Below are 16,284 nucleotides of genomic sequence, written 5' to 3'. Positions count from 1 at the left end.
ACGAGATAAGGCATCCGCCTTTACATTTTTTGACCCAGGACGATATGTAACGACAAAATTAAACCTGGTAAAAAACAATGACCACCTAGCTTGTCTGGGATTCAGACGTTTCGCGGACTCCAGATGTAGCAGGTTCTTGTGATCGGTGATGACGGTGACCGGATGGACTGCCCCCTCTAAAAAATGGCGCCACTCCTCAAAAGCTAACTTAATGGCCAAGAGTTCCCTATTGCCGACATCGTAATTCCTCTCAGCGGACGACAATTTTTTAGAGAAAAAGGCGCACGGATGCCACTTACCAGGGGACGAACCTTGTGACAATACTGCTCCCACCCCTACCTCGGAAGCGTGTACCTCTACAATGAACGGCTGTGACGCATCAGGTTGAATGAGTATGGGTGCCGAGGCAAAACATTTTTTCAAGGAGGAGAATGCTTGACAAGCCTTGTCAGACCACCTAGAAAAATCCGTCCCCTTTTTAGTCATGTCTGTGAGAGGCTTAACCATGGACGAGAAATTACGAATGAACTTCCGGTAATAATTAGCAAACCCCAGGAAACGTTATAGTGCCTTAAGATTCTCTGGCCGATCCCACTCAAGAACTGCCCGCACTTTCCCAGGGTCCATACGAAAACCGGACGCTGAAACCAGGAAGCCTAAAAACTGGAGTTCCTGTACGGCGAACACACACTTTTCCCATTTGGCATACAGTTTATTATCCCTACAAGATCTGTAACACCTGCCTAACGTGCTCCTGATGAGACACCAGATCCGGCGAGTAAATTAAGATATCATCCAGATATATGACAACAAACTGTCCCACCAGGCGGCGAAAAATGGCATTAACAAAGTGTTGGAACACCGCCGGGGCATTAGTCAGACCGAATGGCATGACAAGGTTCTCATAATGCCCCTCCGGAGTGTTAAACGCCGTCTTCCACTCATCCCCCTCCTTCATCCTAATCAGATTGTACGCCCCCCTGAGATCCAACTTAGAGAACCATTTGGCGCCCACGATCTGATTAAAGAGATCGGGAATAAGTGGGAGCGGATACGGATCTCGGACCGTAATCCGATTAAGTTCACGGAAATCCAGGCAAGGGCGTAGGCCTCCATCTTTCTTCTTAACAAAGAAGAACCCCGCGGCCACCGGTGAAGATGAAGGTCTAATATGCCCCTTAGCCAGACTTTCTGAAATATAATCCTTCATGGCCTGCCTCTCAGGACCAGAAAGGTTATACAACCTAGCTTTAGGTAACTTGGCCTCAGGGAGCAGTTTTACAGAACAGTCATACTCGCGATGAGGTGGTAGTTCCTGACACCCTTTCTCCGAGAATACATCCTCAAAGTCCGCCAGAAATTGAGGTAAGACCCTAGGAGTAACCGCATCGATGACTGTATTCATGCAGTTTTTATTACAGAATTTACTCCATTGGCTTATCTCTCTGGATTGCCAATTAATAACCGGGTTATGCTTAGTTAACCAAGGAAGGCCCAACACTATAGGAGTGGGAAGACCCTCCAACACGTAGCAAGACAACAGTTCTTTATGTATCGCCCCCACTTGAAGTTTTACGTTATGCACAGCTTGCAAAAAACTTCCCTGACCGTGAGGCCTGGCATCGATCAAGAATATGAGGATGGGTTTAGCCAACTCACTCAATCGCATACCTTGAACCCGGGCAAACCGAACGTCCACCAGATTAGCCCCGGCCCCACTATCCAGAAGAACAGATATCCTCTCAGTTCTCGTACCCACCACCACCTCCGCCGGTACGAGAAACTGAGACGAACCTAGGGACGAAATACCTACTCCCAGATTGCCGTCCACCACACAACCTGGGATCAACAGTTTTCCGACGACTCTTCACTCTGCAAGGGACGGGATGGACACCCCCCAATAAAATGTCCCTTTCTCCCGCAGAAGAAACACCTTCCTGTCTTATGGCGCACCACCGGTCCCCTCCCCCGAAATGATGTCCCTCCTAATTGCATAGGCTCCTCTGGACTGACCAGGGGAACCACCATATGAGGGGACCTTGTAGGAGGTGGAGTCATCACAGGGGGTGGAGTTATCACGCACCTCTCCCGAAGCCGTCTGTCAATGCGAATAGCAAGGGCCATAGCGGCTTCCAGTGACGCGGGAGAGTCATACTGTGCCAACACATCCTGTAATTTGTCGGATAAACCTTGACAAAACTGGCTCCTAAGAGCCGGGTCATTCCACTGGGTGTCAGTGGCCCACCTACGGAACTGGAAACAGAATTCCTCCGCCGGACGATCTCCCTGGTGGATCCTACGTAACTTAGATTCAGCAAGGGAGATCCGATCCGGGTCATCATATACGAGTCCCAGAGCAGCGAAGAACCTATCCACTGACTGGAGAGCCGGGAAGCCCGGGGGAAGAGAGAACGCCAAAGATTGTGGGTCCCTTGTAGGAGCGAGATGACAATTCCCACCCTTTGTTCTTCACTCCCCGATGACCGAGGCCGCAGCCGAAAGTACAGCTTGCATGCCTCCCGGAAAAAAAAAAACTTGTCCCGCCCCCCAGTGAACCTGTCAGGGAGAGCTACTTTAGGTTCTGGTCCGGCTTGCTCCTGAGGATACAAAACCTTGGACCTAACATCCGCCAGCTCCATGGACAAACTCTGCAACTGCCGAGCTAGACCGGCTACTGGATCCATGGTAGCTGGAGAAAATCTAAGTGGTCGGTGAAAATGTCACGCTGTCTCTGCGTACTGGAGGTCAGGGGCCTAAGCTGACCCTAAGCTGGGGCCCTGACTAATCCCTCTACCTGGAGGTACTGTTAAAGGTACAGAGGTCCAGGCAGCCAGCGTAACCCCTACCTCCTGAGGATCCCTGCACCTAAGTAATCTAGTCCTGAGAAGGACCCCTGATCACAACAAAAGGGGACAGGTAATAATATGCCCACACTCAGTACTTAGACGAACGAGACAGTACAAGGGTAAAACCAAAACCACCTTGCATACAAAAACTACACAGCTACAACAGAGGGAACACCAACGGGAAAGGAGATAAATAATAAAGCGAGGAAGGGAAAAAACACTCCAAATGCACTTAGCTCTGAAACTCCAAATACCACGATCCGCTCTGTTAGGTTATGTGCACACGATGCAGAAATGAAGCAGAAAATTTCTGCATCATTTCTGCATCTCCCTGGCAGAAAAAACGCATGCAGATTGTGCATGCGTTTTTCCTGCAGAATACATGCGGATCCACATGCAGATTCACATGCGTTTCCGCATGCAGATTCACAAGCGCTTTCCAGGCGATTTTAGCATCACTTGGAAAGTGCTTGACAACTAGGTCACACTATATAAATCCATGCAAACAGCATGGATTTATATAGTGTGACCCGAGAGAGTGTATATACTTACCTCCGATGGCCCGCGTTGTCCTGCTTTACAAAGTTCCCGGCTGCCGGCAACTTTGAATTGAAAGACCTGCCGACGTCAGCGTCACGTGACCCGTCACATGACTCTGACGTCAGCGCAGGTCCTACAACTCACTGCAAGTGCCGGGAACCAAGCGGGAGCGCTGCGCGGGCCGACAGAAGGTAAGAATACATTTATTTTTTATTTTATTCTTTTTTTACAGCTTTTTTAATGGTACCTGGGTGTGGATGAGACTCTCCTCTCCTCCACACCCGGGTACCATCCGCATATTAGAACGCGCCAATAGCGCAAGTACAGATGCTGTCTTGCGGAATTGGCGCGTTCTAATGCAAGTCAATGGCGGCGAAATCGCCGCGTTTCCGCAAAATTAATTGACATGCTGCGGATTTTTGACCGCAGCGTCCACGCTGCGGAAAAATCCGCATCATAGGCACAGCACATGCGGATTTCCATTGGGGAACATTGCTTCCCTTCTACCATGCGTTTTTCATGCGTTTCTGCGGCGTTTACGCAACTGCAAAAACGCCGCGGAAACGCATGAAATACGCATCGTGTGAACTCAGCCTGAGTCTGCATGAAATGCTTTCACCGACACTTCCCTAACAGCAGCAGACATATGAAGGAGTCCCACTACAGCAGCATTGATTGCAGCTGGGCGAGGCTGGACCTCTCTAGCACAGAGAGAGAGAGAGAGTTAACTCCCTCACTGCCGAAAAGCACAAAACACCAAAAACTCAGCTGCGAGAAGTCAGGCTGTGTAATCGTGACGATCTTCGTGGCGACACACCCGTGACATCCATCTCCTCTTCTCGCTGCTGTTAGGATGGGTTAACATTGCGTTTATGCTGTGTGTTACAACGGATCCGTTGTAAATCAGCGCAGACGCAATGTACCGTAGACTTGCATTGCAAAAATAGGCATGCATTTGAAAGTATGCATTATTTGCAACGCGCAGGAAAACATGGTCGGCGGCTGGAGGCCAGCTGAGCACTTCTCTGACAACTGTGTTCTAGTGTCATTCTGTGCCTGCTCATCTCTGTCAGCAGGCATATTTGTCTGATGGCAAAGATGTAGCAGAGCTGGAGACAGAAGATCCGTGGATTACGTCAGGGCGAGGATTTTGTTATTTATTAAAGATGGAGTCCCTACATGTGTTTTGTGTTTTATTTTTATTAAAAAAAAATTTCTGTGTTGTGGTTTTTTTTTCTGTTTACTAGAAATTCATGGTGGCCATGTCTAGGTTGGCGTGACGCCATGAATTTCAGGCTTAGTGCCAGCTGATAATACAAAGCTGGTACTGACCCCATTATTACCCAGCGTGCCACCCCCACCAGGGCCGTTGGAAGAGCCGGATAAAGTGCCTGGAAATGGCGCTACGATGTATGTGCCAATTCCAGGGGTGGCTGCGGGCTGCCGTTTTCAGCGTGGGGGGCCCAGAATGCTTGGGCCTTACCATGCTGAGAATCCCAGACCCCAGCTGCCTGGTTTTTTACCAGGCTGGCGATCAAAATATGGCGGGAGCCCACGCATTTTTTTTTTAATTATTTTTTTAAATAATTAAAAAAAAACATTGGGCTTTCCTGACTTTTGATCGCCAGGCAGCTAGAAGTGGCAGCCTGTAGCTGTCTGCTTTATCTGTTCTGAGAATCAAAAATTCTGCGGAGCGCTATGTCATTTTTGTTTTATTATTTATTTATTTTCACACTTCTATATGTGTGACAGGCCCAACAGCTAATCACAGACGCTGACACAGAAAATGGGCGTCTGTGATTGGCTGCTTGAGTAACCTGAAAGCTGCCCATACATAGTACCATACTAGAATGTATGGGCTGATTGTACATCACTCGAACAGCCAATCACAGACGCCCATCCTCTTTGACAGCATCTGTGATTGGCTGTTGGGTCTGTGACATATAGAAGTGTGAAAAGGAATCATTTTTAAAAACATGATGTAGCACTCTGCAGAATTTTTGATTCTCACCGCAGGTAAAGCGGACAGCTACGGCCTGCCACCCCCAGCTGCCTGGCTTTACCTTGGCTGGCGATCAAAAGACAGAGAAGCCGAATATTTGTTTTAAACTTATTTAAAATATTTTTTTTTAGAAAAAGGTGTGTGCTCCTGCCATATGTTGATCACCAGCCAGATAAAACAAGGCAGCTGGGGGCTGGGATTCTCAGCATGGTAAGGCCCAAGTGTTCTTGGCCCCCCACGCTGAAAATCGCAGCCCGCAGCCACCGTTGAAAATTTCCAGGCGCTTTAGCTGGCTCTTCTAGCGGCCCTGGTGGTGAGTACCCTGGGTAATAATAGGGTTAGTACCAGGCCAGCTTTGTATTATCAGCTAATACTAAGCCCGAAATTCATGTTGTCACGCCAAATTAGACATGGCCACCATGAATTTCTAGTAAACAGAAAAAAAACACAGAATTTTTTTTTTTATTAAAAATAAAACACAAAACACATTTAGGCTACGTTCATACGCGGCGCAAAAAATCGCTACTGCATGCCGACGTTGCGCTTTTCTCAGCGCGCTTTTCCCAAGGCCATGTTAATGTAGCGCCGGCGTCCCTGCCCTCTGCTAGGCAGGGACGCTGTTCCCCTCACCTCTCTGCTCCGTGCCCGGCGTCCTCCTCCCGCTCTGCTGGCAGCGCGCGCTCCTTCCCGGCCACAGTGCTTAGGGCGCGCGCGCGCGCTCTCCCTCCCTCTTAAAGGGGCCGCGCGCGCCGTCCTAAGGAGTCCCCGGCCAATGGCCGGAGGACTTCACCATATATAAGACACCTCCTCCAAAATGGAGGTGCCCGAGCAATGTTGTTGCACTGTTCTCTACTCTGCTTCAGCCCTCAGGTCCCGTTGCCAGTTACCTGCCAGTTACCTGCCAGATTCCTGCCTGATTATCTGCTACCTGCCTGCTAGTCTGAGGTCCGACGGTCTGCCTTACTACTCCTGTCAGTCTGTCTAAGGACCAGCCTGTCCGCTCACCTGGGAGCGCACATCAGCCACCTGCCTGCTTGCCTGAGGTCCGACGGTCTGCCTTCCAACTCCTGTCAGTCTGTCTATGGACCAGCTTGCCCGCTCACCTGGGAGCGCACTCCTGCTACCTGCCTGCTAGTCTAGCTGGAGGCTCCGCCGTCACGTGCTGTGACCACCTGCCTGTCCAGTGACACCTGCTCGCTCACCTGGGAGCGCTCATCTGCTGCCTGTCTGCTAGCCTACCTGGAGGCTCTGCCGTCACGTGCTGTGACCACCCTCCTGTCCAGAGACTTCTGCCCGCTCACCTGGGAGCGCTCATCTGCCGCCTGTCTGTTGGTCTTCCTGGAGGCTCCGCCGTCACATGCTGTGACCACCCGTTCATCCAGAGACTCTCGCCTGCTCACCTGGGAGCTCACGTCTATCATCTGCCACCACAGGTCGTACCAACCCTTTACCTAGAGACTGCCCGGTCACTTGCCGTGACCATCTGCCCGTTCATCCAGAGACTGCCCCGGTCACTTGCCGTGACCATCTGCCCGTTCATTCAGAGACTGCCCCGGTCACTTGCCGTGACCTCCAGCCCGTTCACTCAGAGACTGTCCCGGTCACCTGCTGTGACCTCCTGCCCGTCTTCCCTGGTCGCCACCCGCTCCCTTACAAGGACTGCCCCCTTGTATAGTAGCTCAGAGGTTCCGCCTCCCAGACCCGTTACAGTTAACATGTAGCCTAGGGGGAAATCGTGCCGAAAAAAACGGCAAGAATTGGCATGTCAATTCTTTTTGCACGGCCGCTTTTGCAGTGAAAGCGCCCGCGCAAAAATACGTGGCAAAACGCGGCGTCTGAACGCTTTTCAGTAAAAGCCATAGCTTTTGCTGGGAGCCGTTTCCAGCTTTCTTTGGCACTGCTTTTACGCGAGCGCTCTAAAGCGCCGCATAAAAGCAGGAATATGCGGCTATTACTCCGCGTGGGAACGTAGCCTAAGGGACTCTATCTTTAATATAAAAAAAAAATCCTCGCTCTGACTTAATCCATGGGTCTTCTGTCTTCAGCTCTGCCACATCTTTGCCATCAGACAAATATGTCTGCTGACAGATGAGCAGGCACAGAATGACACTGGAGCACTGTTACTGTGTAGTGCGGCACTATGTTGCTTTTTTGTCATTTCATGCAGTGTAGAAATCTTGGGAAAAGTGTGGATTGTGCTCTGGAAGTGATCAGTTATAGCTAACTATGTTATTTTCTGCATAGATAAGTCCTGCATAGAAGATGTGATATATCGGTCTGCAGATGCAGAACTTCACCTAGAGACATCACTGGTGAGTATGTGTATTACCTATACACACACACAGACACTATATACAGAGCTTCTGTGTATAATGTCACTGGTGATGACTGTATAACCTGTTCACTATATACAGAGCTCCTGTGTATAATGTCACTGGTGATCACTGTATAACCTGTACACTGACCCAATATACAGAGCTTTTTTACATTTTTATTATTTTAGCATTATTTGTCACTATGTGGTAGCATTATGTGCTTTGGTCATGACATGACGATATTTGTCCCTTGTATGTGGCATTATTCAGTCACTATGTGGTGGTAATATGTGGTCTCATGGTGTGTCAGTATTTATACCTTGTATCTGGTAGCATTTGATCACTATGTGGTGGTATTATGTGCTTTGGTCATGGTGTGGCAGTATTTGTGCCTTGTATGTGGCATTATTTGGGCACTATGTGGTGGTAATATGTGATCTGGTCACAGTGTGGTGGTATTTCTGCCTTCTATCTGGTAATATTGATCTTGGTAGAGTGGATTGTGGTTGGTCATTTGTTTTACCTGATATCAATAAGGGGAAACCTCTTTATTTCCAATAGATATTAAATACTTGGATGTTTAACTCCTCCCTGCCATGTGACTATTACACAGCAGCAGAGATGCAGTTACAGGGGTTCACCAGAGAAAGCAAGTTGGCATTTGGTGAGATTTTCACCTCTGAAGTTGACGCGCCCCCTGGGCCGCGTGGGGAACCCGGAACTGGGCCTTTCGTGGGACGCTGGGGGTTGTAGTCACCGTGGCGGCGACCCGGTCCCGTGGCTCAGGGTGGTCAAACCAGTGGCAGTCTATTTGTAAGGTTTTAGGTTAATTGTCCGACTACGCCACCCGTGGATTGCGGTCAGGGTATACCGCCGCTGCGAGGCAGACCGCTGAGGCTGGTGTTGTATGAGCAGCAGAGAATGGGATGACTCCCCACGGGAGGAGTATAGCCTCAGGGCAATGAGTGTGGATGATGGGAGTGATGGTGCACGAGCGTAACAGGAACGACTCAGAGTCTTTGCAGTGCAGTTCAGGGTCTTTACTGATGATAATAAGGCAGACCCTCCCGGGAGTACTGGCTAGCTTTAAGAGGCCTGGTCAGTCTGTGAGCAAGCAGGAGCTCCCGTGGCCAGGTGGAGTTGTAGGCCTCCTCGTCTGTCTGCACTCTTCCTGGCTACCTTGCTATAAGCGGGTGATAGTAGCCCACGTCCCTGAGTGTACCGTGTAGTGCTCACCCGTATGGCTGGTGACTTGGGGCCTTCTGTTAGCCTCCGCTCCTCGATGGCGGTGCTGGTCCCTTGCTTGTGACTGAGCCTCCGGGCTTCTATGGCCAGAGGACCTGGAACCCCTGCCGGCTGGGTTCTGCTGTTGGACTTAGAGATCCTTACAGCCTCGAACTCCGGTGTCCGGTACTTAGATTCTTCTGCCAGGGCGAGCTCTGCTCAGCTCCAGCCCCTGGTCTTCAGCTCCTTCTCCTACAGAGCTCCTTGCTGTTACTTTCCCTGTGTCTGCTTGTTCTCCCTAACCCCGCCCCAGACCCAGTTTATAAGGGCAGATTCCTCCCCTCCCAGGACTGGACAGGTGGTGTTGCATGTTTAAGGGCTCCTGACCAGGAAACCTCCCACTTGCTCTCAGACGTAATATTTCTATTACTGTGGTAACCAGACCCCTGGGGTGCCACATTCCCCCCTAGTAAATTTTAGTACTCCGGGACTAAACACATTTTTAAGAAAACACAAATACAGGGTAAAACAATAACAGGAAAAGTACATTTTGTATTGATGGTCACGGCATTTCCTTAACCGGGTGTCCATATCACCCAAGGTGAAGTTTTTTAGAACAGAGTAGGGGACCTGTCCAAAGCAAACCCCGAACGTTGGCCCTGGGCATGGCTGCAAGGCGAAGCTAACTACTTTGGGCCACAAGGAGGCCACGCCAGACAGGTTTTTCTTCCGTGGCCGTTTTCGCAAGAAGCACCAAGTGTAACTATCTGCAATGTAGTTCCAGTTATTCAGCGTCCATAACCTGTCAGTCCAAATAAACCTGAAGGGTAACTAGAGAAACATAATTAATAAACAGGCAGCAAACATAAACCATTTTCAACATTTGCAGTTTACAGGTAAATTCACATTACAGTTTAGATTCTCCAGCGAGCGGGCATCTGTCCTCTAGTGCTCCTGGTGGACCTATGTAACCCACTATCTGGTTCTGCACTACAGGGTGTAGAAGGTGTTGCGGGTAGGCCTGCCAGCTTTCTGCGTACTCTTTGGCTTACTAGGGGCACGGCAGGCTCACTACTAGCAGAGGGTTGATTCTCCTGGGCTGCTGGTATGGATTCTTCTGCCTCCTGGGCCGGCTGATCTTCTGACACTCCCTGTTCTTCTGTAGGCCCTTGAGGGGCTGGCTGGAGAAAGGTGAGGACGGGTACCACGACTGCGTTGTTGATTTGAGTCCAGGACCGGGGAAAGTCTCCGAGTACGGTACTGATCATTTCTTCTCTTTCCTCTGCGGGTTGAGGGTTCTCTTGATTTTCGTCAGCTCTTTGCAGCTGCTCGGGACACTTTTTCAGGTGGTCTCTGGAAACAATGGCTGTGGTTTCTCCTCCATCCTTACTGATTATGCAGACTTTTGGATTATCATGGCTTGAAGACAGTACTGTGTACGGGTCCTTCTCCCACTGGTCGTCCAACTTGTGGAGCCGCCTCTTTCTCTTCAAGACCTGCTCTCCAGGTACCAGGGGAACAGCGGGAGCATGCTGGTCATAAGTCTTCTCTTGCCTTTCTCTTGCTTGAGACAGACTTCGCTTGACGCTCTCCTGTACTTTCTGATACTGCTGCTGCCGTTCTGTATCCCAGTCTGCCTCTGGCGAGGTGTCCTCAGGTGTCAGGACTCCCATATCTTGGTCAATAGGCAGCTTACCAGGTCTTGCTCTCATTAGGTAAGCCGGGGTACAGTTGGTAGAACCTACGGGGATGTGGTTATACAAGTCCACCAGATCAGGCAGTTTTTCAGGCCACAGACCGCGTTCTTCCAGGGGCAACGTTTTTGCAAGTCTATCACCACCTGGTTAATTTTTTCACATAGTCCGTTGGTCTGAGGGTGATAGGGCGTTGTTCTTATCTTCCTGCAGCCATACAGATTGCAGAACTCTTGGAAGACCTCCGCTTCGAAGGCTGGCCCTTGGTCAGTCAACACTTGCTCCGGATACCCGTGCGGACCGCAGAAGTGCTGCTGGAAGGCTCTAGCTGCTGTTTGAGCCGTTAAGTCCTTGACAGGGACCACCACCAGGAACCGGGAGTATTGATCTACGATGGTGAGGGCGTAGACATACCCAGATTTGCTTGCAGTCAGTTTCACATGGTCCAGGGCTACCAGTTCTAGTGGCTGCCTGGTGATGATGGGCTGCAGGGGAGTCTTCTGGCTGGCACGGTCTCTTCTCCTTAGGCTGCACGGGCCACAGTCTCTGCACCACCTCTCGGTGGCTCCTCTCATGCCTACCCAGTAGAACCGTCCACGCAACAAGAACTCCAGCTTTTTCCATTCGAAGTGTCCTGCTCCATTGTGGTATGCCTCCAGAACCATAGCCGCGTCTCGTCTTGGGACCACTACCTGCCAGGTCAGCTCATGTGTTCTAGAGTTGACCATTCTCCGGCACAGCTTCTCCTTGTAAAGAAACAGTTTACTTTTCTCCTTCCACAGTTGCTTGGTCTCCTCCGGAGCATCTGGGTCAAGACGGGCATCAGCCTGTGTCAGCATTTCCTTCACCAGACGGACTGCGGGATCACTGTCTTGTGTCTCCGCCCAGCTGTAGTGGGGTAAGGGATTGAACGTAGCAAAGCGCTTGTCCCTTACACGGTGGGAATACAGGGTAATCCCATGACGGTGGAACGCAGGGAGTTCGAATTCTTCCAGTACTTCTGGATCTTCCCCTACGTCCGGTAACTTTGGCATTCTGGACAGGGCATCCGCGTTGGCATTTGAGCCTCCAGCCCGGTATTTGATGGTGAATTCATAGTTGGACAGGCGGGCCATCCATCTCTGCTCCAGGGCACCAAGTCTTGCAGTGTCCAGGTGTGTCAACGGGTTGTTATCCGTGTACACGGTGAACTTGGAAGAGGCAAGGTAATGCTTGAAACGTTCGGTCACTGCCCACACCACTGCCAGGAACTCTAGCTTGAATGAGCTATAATTCTCAGGGTTTCTCTCTGTGGGCCGTAGTTTTCGGCTGGCGTAAGCGATTACCCGTTCTTTCCCCTGCTGGATCTGGGACAGTACGGCTCCTAGCCCGATGTTGCTCGCGTCCGTGTGGAGGATAAAGGGCTGGCCGTAGTCAGGGTACGCCAGGATTTCATCCCCCGTGAGGGCCATCTTCAGCTGGCGGAAGGACTCCTCTTCCAGCTTTTCCCACCTGAAGGGCGGCTTCTGGTTTTTGGCCTTCCTGGATTGACCTATCAGGAGGTCCTGCATAGGAGCTGCCATTTTGGTGAAACCGGGAATGAATCTTCGGTAGTAGCCTACCAACCCGAGAAACTGCCGCACTTCCTTTATGCTGGAGGGTCTTGGCCAGTCTTTAATCACGGTGATCTTATCGGGGTCGGGAGCCACTCCGTCAGCACTCACCACGTGTCCCAGGTACTGCACCTTTTGTTTCAGCAGGTGACACTTGGAGGGTTTCACCTTTAGGCCGTAGCTTGCCAGGGCGTCAAACACTTCTGCCAGGTGTTTCAGATGGTCCTCGTAGGTTTTGGAATAAACGATGACATCATCCAGGTATAACAGGACCGTCTCGAAATTCCGGTGTCCCAGACAGCATTCCATCAACCTCTGGAAGGTTCCTGGTGCGTTGCAGAGCCCGAACGGCATACAGTTGAATTCGCTGAGACCCATCGGGGTGGTGAATGCGGTCTTCTCCTTGTCTGCCTCTGCTACAGGAACCTGCCAGTACCCGCTAGTAAGATCCAAAGTGGAGAAGAAGTTAGCAGATTTTAATGCAGCTAAAGATTCTTCTATTCTAGGTAGCGGGTACACATCTTTGTGTGTGATACGGTTGACCTTTCTGTAGTCTACACACATTCTCATTGTGTTGTCCTTCTTTTTCACTAGAACTAGTGGAGCTGCCCAGGGGCTACAGCTGTCCCTGATTACCCCAGCCTCCTTCATGTCCCTCAACATCCCCTTTGCATGCTGATAGTGTGCAGGGGGTACAGGTCGGTATCTTTCCTTTATGGGTGGATGGTCTCCCGTGGGGATGTGATGTTCTACCCCCTTTACTCGTCCGAAGTCTAGCGGGTGTTTACTAAAGACTCTTTCATACTCCTGAACCACCCGGTAGACTCCCTGTTTTTGGTGTGAGGGAGTGGAGTCAGTACCCAAATGCAGTTGCTGACACCAGTCCTCCATTTGTTTCTTGGAGCCGTTACCTTCCTCTGGTTGAGATGGAGGCAAGGGTTCCTCGGCCTTTACAGAATTTTGATTTATGGTGAACAATTTGGCTAGCGTGGCATACCGGGGCAGGTATACTTCTCTCTCCCCGATATTTACGATGCGGACAGGTACCCTCCCATGGCGTACATCGACCATTCCCCGTGCTGTCAAAATGGTGGGCCTACTGTCTGAGTAGACGGGCTCTACCATTGCTTGGTAGTCTCTACCTCTTAGACCAATAGCTGCCCGGCACCAGATCATCATCTCACTTTTCGGGGGCATGGTAATAGGGAACGGGTCACACATTCTCACGCTACCAATCTCACCACCAGATAGTTCCACTTGTTGCCGTTTCATCAGTGCCCGGATCTCTTTTTGGAGGACACGCTGCTGGCTGGAACTGGCTTTCATGGCAACCTGCTGTAAAATGAGAATTATCTCTGCAAGACAATTTTCAATCACGTTAGTACCCAAGGTTATTTTAGGGTGAGTCTCACGACGGTCAATGTCCACAATGATCAGTCCTTGTGCCGCCAGTTCGACTTTACCGATTTTAATGGTCACCTCTTTGAATCCCACCTGCGGCACGGGCTGACCATTGCTGGCGATGATACTCAGGTCGTCATCTGGGTAGCGGGTTATGTCCGAGTCATTCCAGTACCGCTTAAAGAGCACATAAGGGATGGTAGTTACCTGTGACCCGGTGTCTAGTAGGGCACTCATTGGAATGCCATCCAGTACCACAGGCAAGACTGGACGTCCCCCTACATATTTATCACGCCAGTTCGAGGGGCCTGATGATCTTATGCCTGGGGGTTGGCCCTCTGCCCCAGGTTGTGCCCGTTTAAATGACAGTACCTTGCCATATGTCCGAGTTGATTGCAGCGGCGGCAGATGGGTTGTCCGTCCTCGTTGTATCTGTCGCTGGGTCTTCCTCTGGACGATGGGATCCTCCTCTGTCGGCGCCACGGGACATCCTCCGGTCCGGATGCCGGCTGGATCTTTCCTGGAGGAGAGACCTGTAAAGACTGCACAGTTCTAGTTAGCGCGGCTACGCTTTTAGTTAGCTCTTGGACCTGATGGTGCAGGTCTGTAGCCGGGTTGTTGTCCAAAGCCTGCGCACCAGCTCCTATAGGCTCTGCAGACAAGGGCGCCGCCTCCTGGTGATAGGTAATAGCAGGGTGCCGGTGGGTTACAGCGCTACCCGGTGCCGGTTCTCTGAGCACCCGGATGGCCCTGTCTTTGAACTTTACAAAGTCTAAACCAGGGTTCTGCAAGGCCATTGCACGTAACTGGGTTCGGTGGGCGTTGGACAGCAGACCCTCAATGAATTGCTCAGTTAATAGTTCATCTGCATTCCGCACACTGTCAGGGTCTGCCTGTTTAATGGCTCCCAGGGCCTCTTGCAGACTCAAAGCATAGTCTCTTATACTGTCTTGGGCCCGCTGCTTGCACCCATAAAATCTCATTTTGATCTCGGCTGAGGTGCGGGTATCAAAAGTGTCCTTCAGCCGGCCTAAGATCTCCTTTACGGTCTCCTTGTCCCGGACTGACCAGGACTTTACTTCGCTTTGGGCTGCGCCGGTTAGCTGGCCTATCAATATGCTCACTTTCTGGCCCTCCGTCAGGGGGTATACCTTAAATAGGCTGTACAGTCTCTCTTTATAGTCGCTTAGGATATGCGACTCCCCTGAGTATTGGGGCAGCCGGGCCGCTCCGGGGATGTATGGCATTGTGAACGGCATTACTGCGGCAGCGGCCGCGCTGGTGGTAGAGGGTCCCTCTGTGTCCGTCATCTTCCTCCCCCCTAGTTAAGTGTGGCCTACCTTCCGACGATCCTCTTCTGTAGGCCGCGGCTCCGCTGGTGCTGCTCCGGACAAGGACCTTGCGTCGCGTCCTGGTGACGTCAGCGTCGCTCTCTCTCCCTTCCAGGACCTTGCGCAGCGTCGGTGCGTAGGGCGGAGCTTCAGGTCTCGCGCGCTTTCGGCGTCCACGCCCCTCTTCTTCCCGCGTGGCGTCCCGAAGATGGCGCCCGATGGCGGGAAAACAAGTGCGGATGGCGGGAAAACAGCTGCAGATGGCGGGAAAACGGCTGAAGAGGGCGGAAACCTTCACCACGGCAGGTATGACAGTCTTTTGAAGGCGCGCAGTACCCGGTGGTTGCGGGCACGACTACGCCAAAGTTGACGCGCCCCCTGGGCAGCGTGGGGAACCCGGAACTGGGCCTTTCGTGGGACGCTGGGGGTTGTAGTCACCGTGGCGGTGACCCGGTCCCGTGGCTCAGGGTGGTCAAACCAGTGGCAGTCTATTTGTAAGGTTTTAGGTTAATTGTCCGACTACGCCACCCGTGGATTGCGGTCAGGGTATACCGCCGCTGCGAGGCAGACCGCTGAGGCTGGTGTTGTATGAGCAGCAGAGAATGGGATGACTCCCCACGGGAGGAGTATAGCCTCAGGGCAATGAGTGTGGATGATGGGAGTGATGGTGCACGAGCGTAACAGGAACGACTCAGAGTCTTTGCAGTGCAGTTCAGGGTCTTTACTGATGATAATAAGGCAGACCCTCCCGGGAGTACTGGCTAGCATAAGAGGCCTGGTCAGTCTGTGAGCAAGCAGGAGCTCCCGTGGCCAGGTGGAGTTGTAGGCCTCCCCGTCTGTCTGAACTCTTCCTGGCTACCTTGCTATAAGCGGGTGATAGTAGCCCACGTCCCTGAGTGTACCGTGTAGTGCTCACCCGTATGGCTGGTGACTTGGGGCCTTCTGTTAGCCTCCGCTCCTCGATGGCGGTGCTGGTCCCTTGCTTGTGACTGAGCCTCCGGGCTTCTATTGCCAGAGGACCTGGAATCCCCTGCCGGCTGGGTTCTGCTGTTGGACTTAGAGATCCTTACAGCCTCGGACTCCGGTGTCCGGTACTTAGATTCTTCTGCCAGGGCGAGCTCTGCTCAGCTCCAGCCCCTGGTCTTCAGCTCCTGCTCCTACAGAGCTCCTTGCTGTTACTTTCCCCGTGTCTGCTTGTTCTCCCTAACCCCGCCCCAGACCCAGTTTATAAGGTGTAACATACCTGGCGGCGTCCTTGCATGGTGGTCCATCTCCCACTGTGCAAGAGCGCGCACTTGATCTCCAGTCCAGAATGTCTCTCTGGCTTCCCTCCATGCTG

Source organism: Phyllobates terribilis, unplaced genomic scaffold (assembly GCF_046119375.1).
Source record: "Phyllobates terribilis strain yellow unplaced genomic scaffold, ASM4611937v1 Scaffold_8__6_contigs__length_399053987, whole genome shotgun sequence".
NCBI classification, from domain to species: Eukaryota; Metazoa; Chordata; class Amphibia; order Anura; family Dendrobatidae; genus Phyllobates; species Phyllobates terribilis.
Note: the sequence above shows the minus strand (reverse complement) of the source record.